At 36.2% G+C, this 18,198-nt stretch overlaps 1 protein-coding gene across 4 annotated transcripts in view; it reads left to right on the top strand.

The window, feature by feature from the left end:
- Nucleotides 1-18,198, top strand: part of SOX5 (SRY-box transcription factor 5) — a 1,158,063-nt gene that overhangs the window by 753,829 nt on the left and 386,036 nt on the right. The window lies entirely within an intron of this gene.

Below are 18,198 nucleotides of genomic sequence, written 5' to 3'. Positions count from 1 at the left end.
AATAAGGCCTTTAGGTTCTTCTTAGGAACTTAAATGCGCAAAAACAGCATGCTGGCAAGGTAGCCTGGCACTTAGCTGCCAGTCAGGCCACCCTTGCCTTTTCAACATGACTTCTTGTGTGGGTATCACATTTTTTGTGGCCCCTATTCTTCTCCTTCAAGGATGCCAGTGCTGTTAGTTTGAACCAAGTCACACCAACAAAAATATTTCTTCATACATTCTCATATCTTTAAAGGAAAAGGCTCTGATTCTGTTAAATATTTATTTATTTATTTATTGCAGATGGGGGGACTTCTCTAGGAAATGATTACACATCATAAATGTGTTTGGTACCGAAATACACCCACTTGTTTATGTCATTGAATTACTGGAAATAGAATGAAACCAACAAAAAGAATCAGATTATCTTATAATATCTGTGAAATAAACTCTGTCCTTTGATAATTCACATTAGATTTAAATACTTCCATTCAAATTTTAAGCCTCAAAGGCAGAATTTTTCTGAGTATTTTTGACTGTGTGCCAAAATTTTCTTACCAAGAAGAATGTTTTAGCTAACTCTTATATAGTACTCTTACAGGTGTGTTGTTTCAAGCACAGGATATATATTAACTCATTTAACCATCACAATAATTCAATGAGGTGTTATCATTAATCCCATTTTACAGGTGAGGGGGAAACTGAGGCACAGTGAGTCTAAATAGTTTGCTCCAGATCACAGCTAGTAAGTTGGAGAACCAGAGTTTACCCAGATGGTCTGGCTTTGGATTTCATGCTTTTAAATTTTATAAGCTCTTCACAATTATGCACACACATTTAATATTCTGATTATCTCTTATTTGTCAAGTAAAATCATACTATCCAGAAGTCCCCCTTCTTTCCCCTCTACTATGAGGTCATGTTAGTAATGATGTGCAATGATATAACTTCTTGGCCTCCTTCACAAAGGTTAAAACTAGAAAAAGAAAGCGGGAAAATGATAGGAAGCAGCCCAACAGGGTAGAGAGATCAGAGTCCCCATTTGACATTGCATCAGTGCTCATGCTTTTCTCCCTCTCAGTATGTTGATCATTGCCTTCTTTCAGGGAATTTCATGTGGGGAGTGCTTCTTGGTTTGGTTTTCCTGTAATACTGCTGTAAACATAAACACACAAATTTAAAGGAGTGGCTGTAAATAATTATTGCTAGAAGAAAGGGGAAACTGTCTGAAGTACACTCAAGGATGGATACGAGAAAAGTATGTGAAATTGTTAACACACACTGTAGTTGGCACAAGTGGACACTACAGTGCCGGATGTTAATGAAAATGGAATCCAGTTTGTAATGGAGAATACAGTCAAACTAAGTCAAACCTATGAACTACCTTCTTTGTACCAAGTTTTTGTTGTCCACTATGGAAATAATTTTCATAAGGCATGACTCCTTTCCTCAAGCAACTTTACCCAGGAGAGAAATTCTTAACTAGGGTCTGTGGCTTTCCTGAAGATAAATGGAGACTTCTCTGTGTGTACACATGTGAGTAGGGTTATGGTTTTAATCAGATTCTCAAGTAGATCTGAAGCTCCCAGAGTTTAAGATCTGCTGTACTTGATGTTAATACAGTGTGCATTCAAATGATTTAACTTAATTTTAGTAACATCAACACTGATATTTTCTTTTACTGTATATATCTCCTTGGTTTCTAAATTTGTTCCTGCCTCAAAAATTTCTTGATTTCTTTTATATGATCTCAAATTTCCAGCCTCTCCTCTTTCCCATCTTCCTTTCAACTTCCACTAGACTTGTTTCCCTGAGAAAAGAGTTGGATTATTTATCCCACTTTGGAAACTAATGTATGTCCTTGTTGCCTATGAGATTTAGTCTACAACTCTCTTCTTCGCATAAAGGCTCTATATAGACTGGCACCAAAATATGTGTTTTGTCTCCTCTTTGGCCACATCCTGCCAAAGACCCAGTGCTTCAGTCTTGTGAAGGTTTTCATGAATGTTCATAAACGTACCAGGTGACCTCTAATGACACAAACTTATTCTTTCTACCTGGAAAATTCTTCTTATTTTACTTTCCTGGTAAATTGTGTTTCTCCCACAAGACTGAATTAAAAATTGCTTCTTTTTAGATGCTCTCCCTGACTTCCCAAGGCAGAATGGTTGCTGTTCTTTATCCATGATACATGTTTATATCTTTTCTCATGGTCTGTGTTATAATTTATGTATCTACATGTCTGCCTTTCTATGCACTGTACTTCTCCTTGAAGGCACTGCTGCTGCTGCTAAGTCACTTCAGTCGTGTCCGACTCTGTGCGACCCCATAGATGGCAGCCCACCAGGCTCCCTCGTCCCTGGGATTCTCCAGGCAAGAACACTGCAGTGGGTTGCCATTTCCTTCTCCAATGCACGAAAGTGAAAAGGGAAAGTGAAGTCGATCAGTCGTGTCCGACTCTTAGCGACCCCATGGACTGCAGCCTACCAGGCTACTCTGCCCATGGGATTTCCCAAGCAAGAGTCCTGGAGTGGGTTGCCATTGCCTTCTCCCCCTTGAAGGCACAGTTATATATATATACACACACACATGTTATATATAGTTGTATTTCTGATACCCAGTATATAATAGATACTCAATTTATGAGTACTGATTAAACAGAAAATTTTATATGGATGATTAAATAGGAAATATGTTTTGAGCAAAGATGTTAAGCCATTATTCATGGTGAATATGCTGATTTTCTAAAAATTTTAGAGCTAAAGTAGAATATACTAATGTAGTACAGAAAGTATGCTATAATAGCCATGATATATTCAGCTGTTAAGATATAATTTTACCCGGTTCTCAAAATGATTAAATACATTCATAGAATTGTTATTCAACACAAAATTCTTTATTTTTTTTCTGAATACTAGGCCACTGTCATATTCATGTAAGTCCTTTTATTTCAATAGTAACATACATTATTTTTTTCCTGTTCAGTATCTTTGAAAACAGAGGGAATGTTTCGTTATCTTTGTATAATAGAGTTGAATTTAAGGAAACCAAAAAAACAGGTTACCAGATTTCATTGCTGGTTTATATGTGACATTTATACTCCATTCTTTAATAAAAAAGAGAGATGTTGAGAGGTCTACATTTTGTTTTGCCTACATAGTTTAGAGACAAAGTAAAACTTCTGAGTAATCCCTTTAATGCCACTTTGAAGTTACAGAGAAATGCTTTCAGTATAAAATGTAGGTTGGAAAATATTTCCTGAGATAGAAGTTCTGTACACCTCATGACTGCTGCCATATATTGAATTTGGGGAATTAGGATCTTGTGTTCATATTCCAGGTATGCAAGTGTTAAGGTTTGAAATGGGTCAGATAAAGATGGAATTCTTCCTTTCTGAAGTTGTGGTTTTTTGCCTTGATATTTTGGAGAAATAAGCTAAATGGCTAACTAAGACTAACTCCCCAAACATTTATAACTGTTATAAATACTACAAGTCCTGTTCTTGGGGAGTTTTACTTACTGTTCAGAATAATATTATACTATAATAATATATATAATTATAATAATATCACATAGGTATAAAATACTGTCAGATTTCTAGTCAATATAAGATTGAGATACATAATTATAAATATAAAACAAACTGATTCTGTTGGTCCTTCTCTGAAGTTCTCATAATCTTGTCAAGAACCCCCATATAATCTTCAAAAAGGTAAAAGACAAGGTTGGCAAGTCTGTTTATGACATGAGTGGAAAGGCAGTTGTGGGCTTTATGTTTATGAAGGATGAACTTTCTTGTAGCCTCTGCCTGTTTTTTTTTTTTTTTTTTTTTTCTTTTTGACATGAGTTTGGAGGCTGTGACTTCAGATTTTCAGAAACAAGCAAGAGACACTATAATTTCTGGCTCATTTTTAATGATAGTTCTGACATAGGTAGACTTATTTCATAATGCAAAGCACTATCCAGAACATGTCCTTATGTCAGTCAACATGATTATGAGCACACGAGGGAAACAGAGTAAATCTGAAGGGAAATCAAGTAGCAGCGTGAGAGGCAGCCAGGGTACTCGGTGGTGGCCATGCTGGTATTCATTTTATCTGGTTACATGCTACTTCTGCTGCTTAGATGGTTGTTATGGTGTCAAAAGGGATGTGAAATGGAAGGCTTGACCACCTGTGCTTACTGAATAACCAATTGTCTTTTTTTCCCCTATAAAATGTTTCCTCTTACCTCAGACAAACTCTCTTTTGATTTAAGTTCCTCTTGAGTTGAGTGAACAGTTTTGTACGACTGCAGAGTGGGGATACACTGCTGCTTCCTTCCCAAGATTGATTTTTAAAGTATACAGTTACTTAAGAATACAGTTTTTAAAAAACTAATTTGAATTGTTCTCTCAATAAATAACTGAATTTCATATGAAGTATATACTATATTTGCATATAATTGTTTGAACATATAAAGACCCAGTGGATTTGTAAGCATGATGCTATAATATACTCTCTTATCTCATGAATTGCTTATATTAATAAGATTTTCCTGGAATTGTTAAAGAACTTTGCATATATGATGTGCTGATTAGGTTTAGTAATTGGATGTATCTTAATGTATTTAAGCATGCAGAGACACTAGTTATCATAAAGTAACATTCGGTTTGCATCGGTTTCTTCCTGAAGTCCAGCAGCAGAATAAAAAGGTATTTTTTTAAACTGATCTTCTATAGAAGTAGGACATATAACTGAGAACCAAGCATGAAATTATAGCAAAGCTCCAGTGTATGAAATGCAACCTTTAACACTTATACACTGAAAGGATTCATTCAGTGCCCATGACAGAGAGAGACTTTTACTTGCTCAGGCTCACTGTCAACTCTTGGGATCTTTTATTTACCCAATATAATTTTAATTGCTATATGATAGCTGTGTCTTGAAATACCCTTTGTATAAATTTTGCTTACAATCTGACAGTTGTTAGTAATGCATTTTCGATGTTTGACTAGGATAATTTTATGTGTGAAGTACTGTTCAGAAAACTTGAGAAGGAAAAGAGAAAACTACATGTGTTATTTAAAAATAAGTCACAGAATAGGACCTTAATTATGGTATGGTAAAGATTCCTATTTTTATATGGTGGTTTTTATAAGCTTTTAAATTCTGGTTACCTTTGTGCATCAAACTAGCATAAGTTATTGTGATGGTATAATGCATACTGTTGTTAACACTAGTACAATTATTTTGCCAGTTCTAATAATGAGAATTTCATTGTTTAGAAAGAGCATTCTCCTACATTCTAAACAAAAGTGTAATTACTTTTGAATGATGTGGAATGTGCTTAGTTTAATAGCATGGAGAATAGATTCAGAAAGATTCAGATAAAGTAAGCTTGGAAGCCATATGTGCAGTGTATCAGTAAAAAATTATGAGAGTAGGCAGTATAAATCTACACACACACACACACACCCGATTTCACACACTTTTATCTATAACTGTTGCTTCTGTAAGAGATAGGCTTGCTTATCTAAACAAGGCCAATTCATTTGAAACAAGGTGAAAATGATGACAAGTTTGTATTTGTTTTTTATGCTAAATTGATGTTTATCATACAATGAAATTACATTGTTTTGAACATTATTCTGTAAATGTTGTCAGAAAATACCACACAAAGGAATTTATTTAGATAAAATGTAGACTTGTATTTGAATGTAAGTGGTTCAATCTTTATATTTCCATTGTTTCGGAAAACTACCCTCAGGCTAGAAGGACTCTGTGTGTGTGTGTGTGTGTGTGTGTGTGTGTGTGTGTGTGTGTGTACACGCACGTGTGCTCAGTTGTGTCTGACTCTGCAATTCCATGGACTTAGCCTGCCAGGCTCCACTGTCCATGGGATTTTCCAAGCAAGAATACTGGAGTGGGTTGCTATTTCCATCACCAGAGGATCTTTCCAACACAGGGATCAATGCTGTGTCTCTTGCATCTCCTGTGTTGGGAGGTGACTTTTTTTTTTTTTTTTTACCAGTAGTGCCACCTGAGAGGCACTACTAGAAGGTGTAGTATTGCCCTTTCCTAGAAGGAATGATGACATATGGAAACCAATTAGTTGGGATCTGTCAAACTCATCTGTTAAGTTGGGCAGTAGATCTGGTTGTGTCCTATTACCACACAACTCCTTTCCATCCAGGCGTGAGAGCATCTAACATGAGATGGAGAAAACCTTGATTCATGTGATGTCCACAGTATTTGAAGTACTACTGTTGAGTTTAAAGTTAACCAGGCTTTGAGAAATGGATGTATTCTTACATACCAAAAAGCACTATGTGTATTGCCAGATAGTTCAGGACTCTTTTTTTAAAATTAATTTATTTATTTTAATTGGAGGCTAATTACTTTACAATATTGTAGTGTTTTTTGCCATACATCAACATGAATCAGCCACAGGAGTTCAGGACTCTTAATGAGGATCCACCGTGACCTTCTTCACAGAGTGCTATGCAGTGACAGGGGAATAAGTAAGAACTTCTAATGCTGTGGTAATGGGGCAAAATGTGTTTGCTTAAGAAGATCTGGTCTAATGGAATTTAATTGCTCTCATTTAATAGCGGTGTTGTGAAAAGATTCATCTCAGATATATACAATGGATACCTATCAGCAGAGATGCAGAAATGAATAAGAATTAGTCTTTTTTCCTCATGTGGCATTTTGTATAGTATGGGGGTAAGATGAGCACAAAAGTCATCAGATTGTAATATAAAATATTAGAACCCTGATACAGGCTAAAAGGTGCTAAGCAGATTCACAGTTGAACTAATACTCATCTATGGGGATCAGAAACATATTAATATGAAATTGTCCCATGAGAAAATTACTAGATGCCAGGATATTAAAAATATATGCACATTGGATCATTACTATTAATGCAAAGTCTTTATTTTATAATTTTGCATTGTTTTGTTTTTGCTTAAATATCTTATTCCCAGAAGAGATAACTAAGTAAGAAAAAAAGAGGAAATACATATGAAAGACAAAGTGCCCTGTAAAAGGTCTTATATAAAATATAACGTTAGTAAAATATATGCCTCATTTTAATAGGAATAAAAACAACTACTTTAGTTATTAGTATTCTGAATATTTCCTTTCTTTAATCTGGATAACCACCTTGAATGAAAATGGAAATGAAGTGGAAAGAATGGTGGAATATTTGACTAGGATGCTAGAAACAGCATGGATACTAGGAAGCAGTGTTGGAGACAAACTTGAATGGGGCTCCTGATTTTTGTGGAAGGGATAGGTGTTCATCTTTATCCCATTCATTATTCTTGTCTATCTGAAAAAATAGTCACAATCTAAACATTGAGAGTTATTTGGTAGAAATTTTTAGGACTTCAAACCTGAGAGACAGCATCTCAAGTAACCCTGGGAGAACTGCTCCAATGAGACACAGGGGGGAGAGTCAGATTTATAGAAGTTTTGCATCAAGGGGAAAGGTAGTCTGAACGTCAGAAGATTACTGTTAATTAAAGAAGAGCAGATATCTCCAGTTAAGGAATTTAGCGCTTTTCTAGGTATGGGAAGATGTTAAGAGTCTGGGCCCACTGAAATCATTCCTTTCATATACATCTCGGCTCTCTGGGGCCGAAGTCCTGTATTTTTACGCCTCCCACCCACCCCTGCTCTTAAGTGTTCATCATAGGGAGCGGCTGCAGCTTAATGGCTGCCAGATTGCAGGTATTGTTCTCTTTCCTGGTGCCCTCTAGGCTCAGAAATTCATGTTCGGAAGGCAAGAATCACTAGTGGCTGTGGCATCCTTGTTTATTCATATGGCAGGAAATACTCCATTTCTCATCCTCATACCTGCATGATGGGACGATTTGTATTTGGAAGTTAAAAATAAAAGTTCAGGAACCAACCTTTATTCTTTTTCTCAGATCTTTCTTATAAATTTTATCTCATTTTTCTTCCTTTGATCCTTTTCATTTGCTCCTCTTCTTCCTCTCTCTTTCAATTTACTTCTGTCAGAAAACATTCTTAATGGACCTACTTGTGGATCTCAAAGGAGCCATTATAGAGAACGGAGAATCAGCACCATTGTGCTCTGATACGCACTTCCTTCTTAGTTACATATACTGCCTCTTGGGGGATTGCCAAACCTTCCCGCAGTTAGGCTCGTCACTGTATAGAGATCAACTGGTTCTATGATAAAGTTTTCACTGATTTTTTTTTTTTTTAACAAAGACTGTGTAGTTAGATTTTAACAAAACTATATATTTCTTCAGTTTATTCAGGGATTATGTTCTTCTAACTTTTCATGATGCACTGTTGATAGTAGTGATCATTTCATTTTTAATATCCTAACATGGCAAACAAAAGAGCCTTATATTGATTTGCAAATTAGTTTTTGAAATTGTACTTATCAGTGAATCCAAGTGTCTGGGACATAGTGCTTTAGTGGATGTCTAAGTGCTTTGTGTGCCTATGACAAAGTTTCATTTTAAACTATTTGACAACTTCTGTTACTGTTTTCATTCAGTTCTTTAATATTGCTTTAACTCAATTAATTGTTTTTGTCTTCATATTTATTTCCAAAATTTGATATTTTTATAGAGACTGCTAAAAATGAGAAATAGGAATGGAGACCATTTTATGTAATTAGAAAGCAATTTTGATGTTTGCATCACTATATTAACTTAATGTAAGTCATAATAGTGATGAGTTTGTCATTATTTCTTATTTTATATTAATACTTGGAAAGGACAGTTATTTAAGATAATGCAAAATAAACTAGAATTCTGCAGTACTGGTGCCTGAAGTTTTAAGAATTAGAATGAAATCTACAAGACTCAGTAGCTAACTTGCTAATGAGACCTCAAAATATTTCAGATAATACTTAAACCATGCTTCCTCTTGGCTATGTTAGTTAGGTACAATGATCTATTGTACCTAAGAAGGTAAAGTAATCTTTGTATAGCAGTCTCTTTAAAAAGCACAACCATTAGCACTTAATTTGGATCTTAAGAAAGTAAAGTCATAAAAATAATATAAGGTAGTATTGAACTTTCATGGCAATTCCCTTTTCTCACATAGTTTGACAATTAGGCTCACATAGGTTCTCTTTTAAAAGTTTCAACAAATATCTTGATTTGGGGGTGTTAACTTAAAAATACAAAGAAATCATATAGTATAGAAAATCTAATGAGAAGACGTGGGACAGTTACAAGAGAAATGATTCTTTGAGAAATGACAATCTGAATTAAAAATGCTTAGAACATTAATGCTGCATTAGATAAATTTAAAAGCATTAAATGTATTTAAATTCTCTATTTCTCCTATAAATTCTGAGATGCCATAATTTATACTAGCATTAAAACTGAATTCATGGTAGCAGTTCATTTTGCTACCATTTTTGACCACTGTGTGCCATTTCCCCCCCATTTCTTGTTCTAGAAAGTAAATTTTATGTTTTTCTCTATTCTGCTAGATAAGGAGAGAATGTTCTTTCTTATTTGAAATGAGAAATAAATATAAAGCTAACTTAGGTTGACAATTGTAATCAGTCTCTTTGGTTATATATATTCTTTGTACAAAGGCAAAATGGTTTCAAAGTTTCTCCCCATACACCGTTTTGAGGAATGATCCATGTGAGTAAGATGAGGTGTGAATGTAAGTAGAGCAGCCTTGGCCGGCTCTGTGACACTGACCTCACATGATAAAGTAAATGAACACAAGTGACTGGATTTTGTGTCTTATTTAGTCAAGGCTGAGTCTGTGGCAGCAGAGCAAACAATGTTATCATTATATAGAGAAGCAGTGTTTACTTCAGTGTCTCTTCTTAGCTCTTAAAAATCTAGCCTGACTCCAGATAAAACAGTTAATCTTTTGGTGCATGTCCCTAAGCAAGAAAATAACATTCTAAGGGTTAATAAAACTTTTTAAAATGGAGGTAAGATATGAAAAAGGAATATAATCACAAAGCTACCATTAAGTAGCTTTGTACAAAGTATGTACAAACACAGAATATGTATCGTGTACATATAAAATATGTACCATGTAAAAAGACAACAGAAAACAAGTTAGAATAATGGTGTTCCACTTAATAAAGTACTAAGGTCTGTAACCAGCTCTCTTGCCACTTCTAGACCCTTCCCTCTATGTAAGTGTACGTCTTGGAAACAGGAGCTAGCTGTGCTATTACAAGGATCCATCATCAGGCTTTGTGGCGGTGACTGGCATGCTTTGCACACTTGGGACGCAGGACTCAGACTCAGAGAGCACACTTGTGTATCTGAGATTCTGATTTCCCTAGGGTTATCAGTGGAATATAAGAAGCAACTGTGAAAGTCTTGTGTGAATATATTTTACAGCCTATCTTTAGTCTGATCTTTGCAACCCAGATATGGAAGATTTCAAACAGTCGACACTCTTTAGAATATGGCATTCAATAATTAATAATAATAGGAATGTATAGTGTTTCACTGTTTTCTTTGTACCAACCACCCTGTGTTTATTATCTTAGTCAATTTTGTCAAACCAGTGAGTTCAGCAACTGTGATTTTTTTTTTCCCCATTGTACAGGCAGATAGCTGTCTTAGAGAAAGGGATTTGCCAAATATATATAAGGGGTATAATTTGGATTTGTGACATCAGAACTTAGTATCTGTGCTCACTGCTTTTCCATTCATACAAACATTAAAATATTTTTTTCATAGTTTATCAGAATATATAATTTTAGAAGCTTTTAGAAATACTTGTAGTAAATGCAGGTGAAACAGCTGTTGCTTGATTATTATACCTTAACTCAGAGATAACTTGATTTTTAAGTTTTTTTAAAGCTGGATTTAAATAGACCAACAGGTTTAACTATTTCAGAATGTGAATTTGAAGTTCTACATTGGCTATTGGGCAATATGTGAAACTTCAGATGATTATTTAATTACAATAGCATCTTATTTTGAGGATATTGGTAATATTTAGAAGTCAGTTCACATAAAGCACTCTGGTACTTGGAATGTAGCAGGAGCTTAGTAAATCTTAGTTATTAGCTAAAGTGACTAAGGAATGTTTAAGTTCTTTGATCTCAGAGAAAAATGGCACATTGTATTAAATGTCAGTTGCTTTAAGTTCCTGTAAATTTAAGAAACTTACAAGAAAACCCTAAGTTAAGGAAAACTACTTTAGAAATGAGAAATCCAATAGAAATCTCAAGCTCTTGTGATTAAAAAGTTTCTTTTACTTATTTTTTTTGTAATTTGTAAAGGAGACGATTCATTCAATCTGAGATACTGTCCCTCAGTCAAATACTTTCAACAGATTTCATTTGTCACATATATTGTTCATTGGCAGTTTACATTTTTGCTTAATGTTATTTAAGGCTATTCATCAACTGCAAACACCACTGCAATAGAAAGCTACATAAGCCAAGTCAGAACTGTTTTGACACGATGATGAGATAAAGAATGAGGTGGTAAAGCACCTACACTCTCCCTTAGAAAGAGTGTGGGTTCGAATCATAATCCCGTGTTTTGTGATGTGTGTGACCTTGTCTTCGTTTTGTGGCATCTCATGTATCTTTGTTTTCTCATCTAAAGCTGGGGATGATAGTAGAACCTTCTAATATATAGAGGAGTGTAAGGATTAAATGGGCTTCCCTTGTAGCTCAGTCAGTAAAGAATTTGTGTGCAGTGCAGGAGACCCGGGTTCAATCCCTGGGTTGGGAAAATCCCCTGGAGAAGGAAATGGCAACCCACTCCAGTATCTTTGCCTGGAAAATCTCATGGACAGAGGAACCTGGTGGATTGCAGTCCATGGGGTCACAAAGAGTCGGGCACGACTGAGCGACTAACACACACACACACACAAGGATTAAATAGGGCTTCCTGGTGGCTCAGTTGGTAAAGATCTGCTTGCAGTGCAAGAGGCACAGGTTTGATCCCTGGATGAGGAAGATCCCCTGGAGAAGGGAATGGCAACCCACTCCTATTCTTGCCCAGAGAATTCCATGGACAGAGGAGCTGGGCGGGCTGAAGTCCATGGGGTCACAAGGAATCAGACATGACTGAGTGACTAAAACAAGAATTAAATAGCACAATTCTCATAACTGGCCTTGAACCATGCCTGTCGCTTAGGAAGAACTTAATAGATGTTTTATTTATTGAATAGTTTTCATGCTATTGGCTAATTACTGTTAATTACCAGGACAAAACATTGTATTCTTTTAGTCTCCCAATAATCATGCTTTCCTTTTAGTAACCTGGAGGAATATTACCAACATTCCCCTCCCCATTTAAGTGGTTCAGTAGTCTTACCACTTAGCTCTGTCAGTATCTTTGGATGTAATTTATCTTGAAAATGAAATGAAAACTCTTATTAAAGGAGAAATGGTTCCCATGGGTAAAAGGTCTGTCTTATTCAGTTCTATATACCCTAGAGTCACACAGTGGCTGACCCACAGCAAGTATCTCAAAATAGTTACATGAATGAATGAATGTCTCCAAAACCTTTGTTCAGAGAAGACGTTCTGAGTGCAACTTTCCTTATCTACATGTTGAAATAACAATACTTAGTGAGAGTTGATATAATGGTTAAATAAAGTAATTACCTGGCACAGTGTTTGTCATATCATGAATATTCAGTTAATGTGAGCTCCCTTTTTAAGCCTTCTAATTCTTTCAACCCATTTACTCTCCAAAGAGTGATAGAAGTCAAAGCATTTCTTCTGTAGCTTTATAATAATAACCTCTCTCCAAATAGTTTACCAGAGGGAAGTAACATCAAGAGAAAACAAAACAACAAAAATATTTTGTAACAAAGTATTTTAAAAGTTGCTTCAGTTTTCTTGTATGGACATACTAAAGGCTACATGATGATTTTCTTTTAGGACACAATTAATGAAATTTATTACTATAGTTTTATTATTATGTTCACTTTTGATTTTTAAGTTTCAGGACATTAAAAAATTTCTATTTGATTTCAGGGATTTAGATTTTTATTAGTATTATATTTATTGATCATTTAGTCCTTTCTTCTCTCATTTCTGTTTGTCTATAAGAGTAGCTTGAGCTGATATAAAAAGGGTATGATATGGATAAGAGGCACAATACAAATGAATTTTGGAATGTAACAGTTCAACCTGTCAGAATTTGGACATCTGTTAAAAAACAAAATTCAACTGAGTAGATTTTAAAGATCTCATTGCCTTTATTCAATGGTTAATGAATTGGACACCATCCTATGTAGCAGATAGAAGGGGCTCTGAAGACCTGGACAAAATGAAAGACTTTCATAGGCCAAAGGGAGTGGGACAAGGAAGTGATACTTGCGAAAAAGCAGATTGGTTATGACAAGGTCACTTTGCTTTAGGGGATGACAGTGCCCTAACAGGCAAATTGCCTCACAGTGATTCCTGATTGACTGGTTCAAGATTCCATTTCTGGGAGAGTCCCAAACTGTAATGAAGTTAACACAGTTTGGTGACATGAGGCTTAGCATAAGTCACTCCATTTGGGGCCTGTTGTCTTGCTTTTAACACATCTAAAGCCAACACACCTAGCCGTAGTATGTGTTTCTCCAGGTCTTAATTCTTGTCAGTTGAACATATATTTCTGCCCTTTCTTTATTGGATAAAACTGACTTGCCACTTTCCCAGTGTGTTTCATGTGATCTTTAAATTTCCTATATATAAATTCTTCCTCTTCTCTTATGTCCTGTTCACTGAGTCTATAATTATTTTTGTTTTACATAGATAAAAACATGGTTTTCCCCATTTTTTACATATGGTGTTTTGACTTCATGCAGAGAGAACTACACAGATGACACGTTTAAAAACTCCGTATTTTACTCAGTTTTACCTTCTTATGTTCCATAACCTTGAATATCTCCAAACTGTCCTTACCTAAAACACTTTATAGTGTTATTACTAGATTTATACCAGTAAAGATACATCAGCTTTCTTAGGGATAATCTTTAAGCAGACCTTAGTAAGACAAGCTTTGAAAACTATCATTCCTAGGAAAGTAAATCTCGAATCATGAAACATCAGTTTAATCTCTCCCCTTGACAACTTAACACGACAGATTGAAATATAAAAGCCGATGCAAGTGGGATCAGTGGATTATCTAAGTCCCTGAACATCTTCTCTTAAACTGGGGACTTGACAGAGTGGTTGTGAGAGGGGTGTGTCTTGTGTGTCCCTTGTCATGTTCAGAGCATTAAGTCTTCAGAGATTAGTGCTGAGTGGATGTGTTCTACCTGGACATGAAGCAGGGAGAAGAAAATTCGGAGGGAGTGAAAGAGAAAAGGGGGGGCTACAGGAAGAGAGGGAGAGAGAGATTTACATGTGAGAACTCAGGGGGCTTTGTCATGGCAATTGTATAAAGTGATATACAGTGCAAATCGACTTGAGCATGTCCCCGGGTAGCAGGCGGTTTACAGCCTCCACGAGCTGAGATTACTGCTTTATCTTGTCATACTAAATTAGCATGGCATCACACTGTTAAACAGTGGTGACCTCTTCATCTGGGGAAATTGCTGCCTAGAAGAGAGATGGTATTTAAGACACTCTCTCTCTCTCTCTCCCTCCCCCTCTCTCTCTCTTCCCTTATACCCTTAGAGCAATTTGGGGTTAGACTCTAGCCATTTAAAAATTCTAATAGAAAAGAAATTTTGTATAAAGTTGACAATAGATAAGATACAATTATGTCAAATGGCCACTTTACATAAAATAATAGATTTCATTAAAAAATGACATTTCATCTTTATACACTGGCATTAAGAGTGTGTTTTTTATTTTAATCCCTTTTTATTCTACAAATAGTCTATTTATGTAAGAGTTATTTTTTATATAATACTTTCCAGAAGAATTGATTGGTGATGAAGAGGTAGGGGGAAATAAGGCTCAGATACTAGTTCTTCCACTCGTTATGGGGATCGCTCAAGAGAACCAGCAAGTGAACCATGCCTTAAATGGAAGTACCCAGGTTATTTCTTCTTCTAGAGCTTACCTGGCACTGCTTCAGTCTTCAGGTTCTTTTTAATTTCTCTTTTAAAAGAAGTGAGAGAGAGAGAAAGTCAAAAGATTAATTTGCCTCATTCTCCTGCCAGACTGCAACTGCACCTTTCATATGTTTTATAAGTTCTAGATATAAATAATACTCTTTTTTCTCTGTCTTAAAATGTTGATAAATTAACCAAAATTGAGTACATATTTTTCTGTGCTTGGTTTATGCTCTTGGAATTTGAATCAAAGGAAGGGATAATGTAAAGATTCAAAATGCCGTAAGTGTTTATTCCTATATGTCCCCAGCTGAAAACTCTTCATCCCTAAAGTATAGCCCTGTGAATTGCTTCCTCACTAACCTCTAGAGCTAGTGTTTTAAATCTGATGTTAAATCACTTTGAGGACTGCAGTGTGAGCTTTATGGAATCTGTGAAGCCCTTGAAATTGTGTGATAGATATACTTACACATTTTTCTAGAGAGTGTTCACAGCTTCCCCCAGTGGGCCTTAGCCACCAAAATAGATAATTACTTTCCTATAGTGTAAGCCTGTCTTAGGGCATTACTGGGGTGCATCCTCACACTGGGGCTATATATATGGCATAAGATACTGACATGTAGACACAGTAATTGGAAGTGCTTTCACCAAGTCTGCCTTGGAGACTTCACTGGGCTGCCATGCTGGAAGTAGTCCTGTAGTTCATAGGCTGCTCTTGACCACTTAAAACTGTCCCTCTTAACATCTTTTTGTTTTTTAGTTTTGCTTTTGCAGATGGTAGAGTCTGCCTGCAGTGCAGGAGACTCACATTTGACCCCTGAGTCCAGAAGATCCCCTGGAGAAGGAAATGGCAACCCACTCCAGTATTCTTGCCTGGAAAACCCCATGGACAGAGGAGCCTGGCAGGCTACAGTCCATGGGGTCACAAAGACTTAGCGACTTTACTTTACTTCACTTTCACTAACATCCTTTCTCTTGGTCAATTATTTTGAGCCATAGATTGGCTTTAATTCTAGTATAAGGATGTGTTTCCGTTCTCCGGTGCCACGAATTCAAAGTCCAGACAAGGAAACACACAGTTATTTAGCTTACAAGTGATGTGGAACAGAGGTAGTGTGTGTGTGTGTGTGTGTGTGTGTTTTATTTTTTCTTGGTAAATTGCTATCTTCTGCTTGCTACCTAACTATGAAAAAGAAAACACACAAATTTAGGGGATAATTTGACTAGTTAAATCCTTCCTACCCCCTGATACCATACTGTTTGAATAGCATAGGGTGTTTAATGTCAAGAAAGTTTGCATTGTCATAAACATGGTGTTTTTCAATGAAAAGAAAATGACAAAACATTCTTAAGTTGCTGTAGTAATGCTCTATATTGTTATAGAGGTGACTTCTGAACACAGTTATTTCTTCCTTCTCCTCCCTGTTGATAATTTTTTCTTCCCTAATATATTTTCTTGTCAGATTAGATGCATTAGCAGCTTTTCTACTTAAGCGAGAAAGTCACCTGTTAGCCCCCCGCTCTTATGTTTAACTATTTCTAACATTGAGAATTATTTTTTCGTTGTTAAGTTCAGGACTTAGAGGTAAATTGATATGGTTTCACCAAAATTTTTTACATTAAGTAATTAATTTTATTTTTAAAATGTTTGCTCTGCTGGGTCTTTGTTGCTTTTCATGGGCTTTCTCTAGTTGAGAATGGAGGCTGCTCTTCGTTGTGGTGGGCAGCCTTCTCACTGAAGTGACCTCTCTTGTTGCAGAGCACAGCCTCTAGGTGCAGGGCTTCAGTAGTTGCGGTGCATGGGTTCTAGAGTGTGAGCTTAGGAGTTTCAGTGCACAGGCTTAGTTGCATGTGGAATCTTCCTGGACCAGGGATGCCTCGTCTTGGCAAGTGGATTCTTATCCACTATGAGACCAGGAGAGTCCAATATGGTATTATCAAAAATATTCAGCTTTCCCTTTTCTCTTACTTCTCCTTCCCTCTTATTTATTTAATAAATATATTTAATGAGAAACCTGCAAAATCATATACTAAAACTTGGGAGAATTTCTCTGAGGTAAATTGTGAATTCGATATAGAAAGTCATGGAGGACAGATACCATTCTATGTCATGAAACAGTAGCATGTCAAAAAGTAACAGGACTGCATCCTGGTAAACTTCACTATCATCTTCTAACACAGAACCATGTGGGTGGTTTGGAGGGGGAGGGTAGTCTGAGTGTCAAACAACCAAAACCATAAGCATTAATCAGTCATAAATATGGGATGGTAGAGAGCCTTATTCTAGGACTGGATGCCTATAATAAATAGCATACTTGATTGTTGTAGGTTATTTTTGAGGAGATCTTCAATATTTAAACCTGGGTTGGGAAGATCTGCTAGAGAAGGAATAGGCTACTCACTCTGGTATTCTTGGGTTTCCCTTGTGACTTAGCTGGTAAACAATTCGCCTGTGAAGCAGGAGACCTGGGTTCGATCTCTGGGTTGGGAAGATCCTCTGGAGAAGGGAAAGACTACCCACTCCAGTATTCTGGCCTAGAGAATTTCATGGACTGTATAGTCCATGGGATTGCAAAGAGTTGGACAGGACTGAGCGACTTTCATTTTCACCTTTAATATATTTTAAAATATAAATTTATTTATTTTAATTGGAGGTAATTATTTTACAATATTGTATTGGTTTTGCCATACATCAACATGAATTTGCCATGGGTGTACACGTGTTCCCCATCCTGAACCCCCCTCCTGCCTCCCTCCCCATACCATCCCTCTGGGTCATCCCAGTGCACCAGCTCCGAGCATCCTGTATCATGCATCAAACCTGGACTGGTAATTCGTTTCACATATGATATTATACATGTTTCAATGCCATTCTCCCAAATCATCCCACCATTGCCCTCTCCCACAGGGTGCAAAAGACTGTTCTATACATCTGTGTCTCTTTTGCTGTCTCGCATACAGGGGTATTGTTACCATCTTTCTAAATTCATATATATGCGTTAGTATACTGTATTGGTGTTTTTCTTTCTGGCTTACTTCACTCTGTATAATCAGCTCCAGTTTCATCCACCTCATTAGAACTGATTCAAATGTATTCTTTTTAATGGCTGAGTAATACTCCATTGTGTATATGTACCACAGCTTTCTTATCCATTCCTCTGCTGATGGACATCTAGGTTGCTTCCATGTCCTGGCTATTATAAACAGTGCTGCGATGAACATTGGCATACACATGTCTCTT

This window comes from Oryx dammah, unplaced genomic scaffold (genome assembly GCF_014754425.2).
Source record: "Oryx dammah isolate SB20612 unplaced genomic scaffold, SCBI_Odam_1.1 HiC_scaffold_29, whole genome shotgun sequence".
Lineage (NCBI taxonomy): Eukaryota > Metazoa > Chordata > Mammalia > Artiodactyla > Bovidae > Oryx > Oryx dammah.
This window is presented reverse-complemented; position numbering and strand designations above follow the sequence as displayed.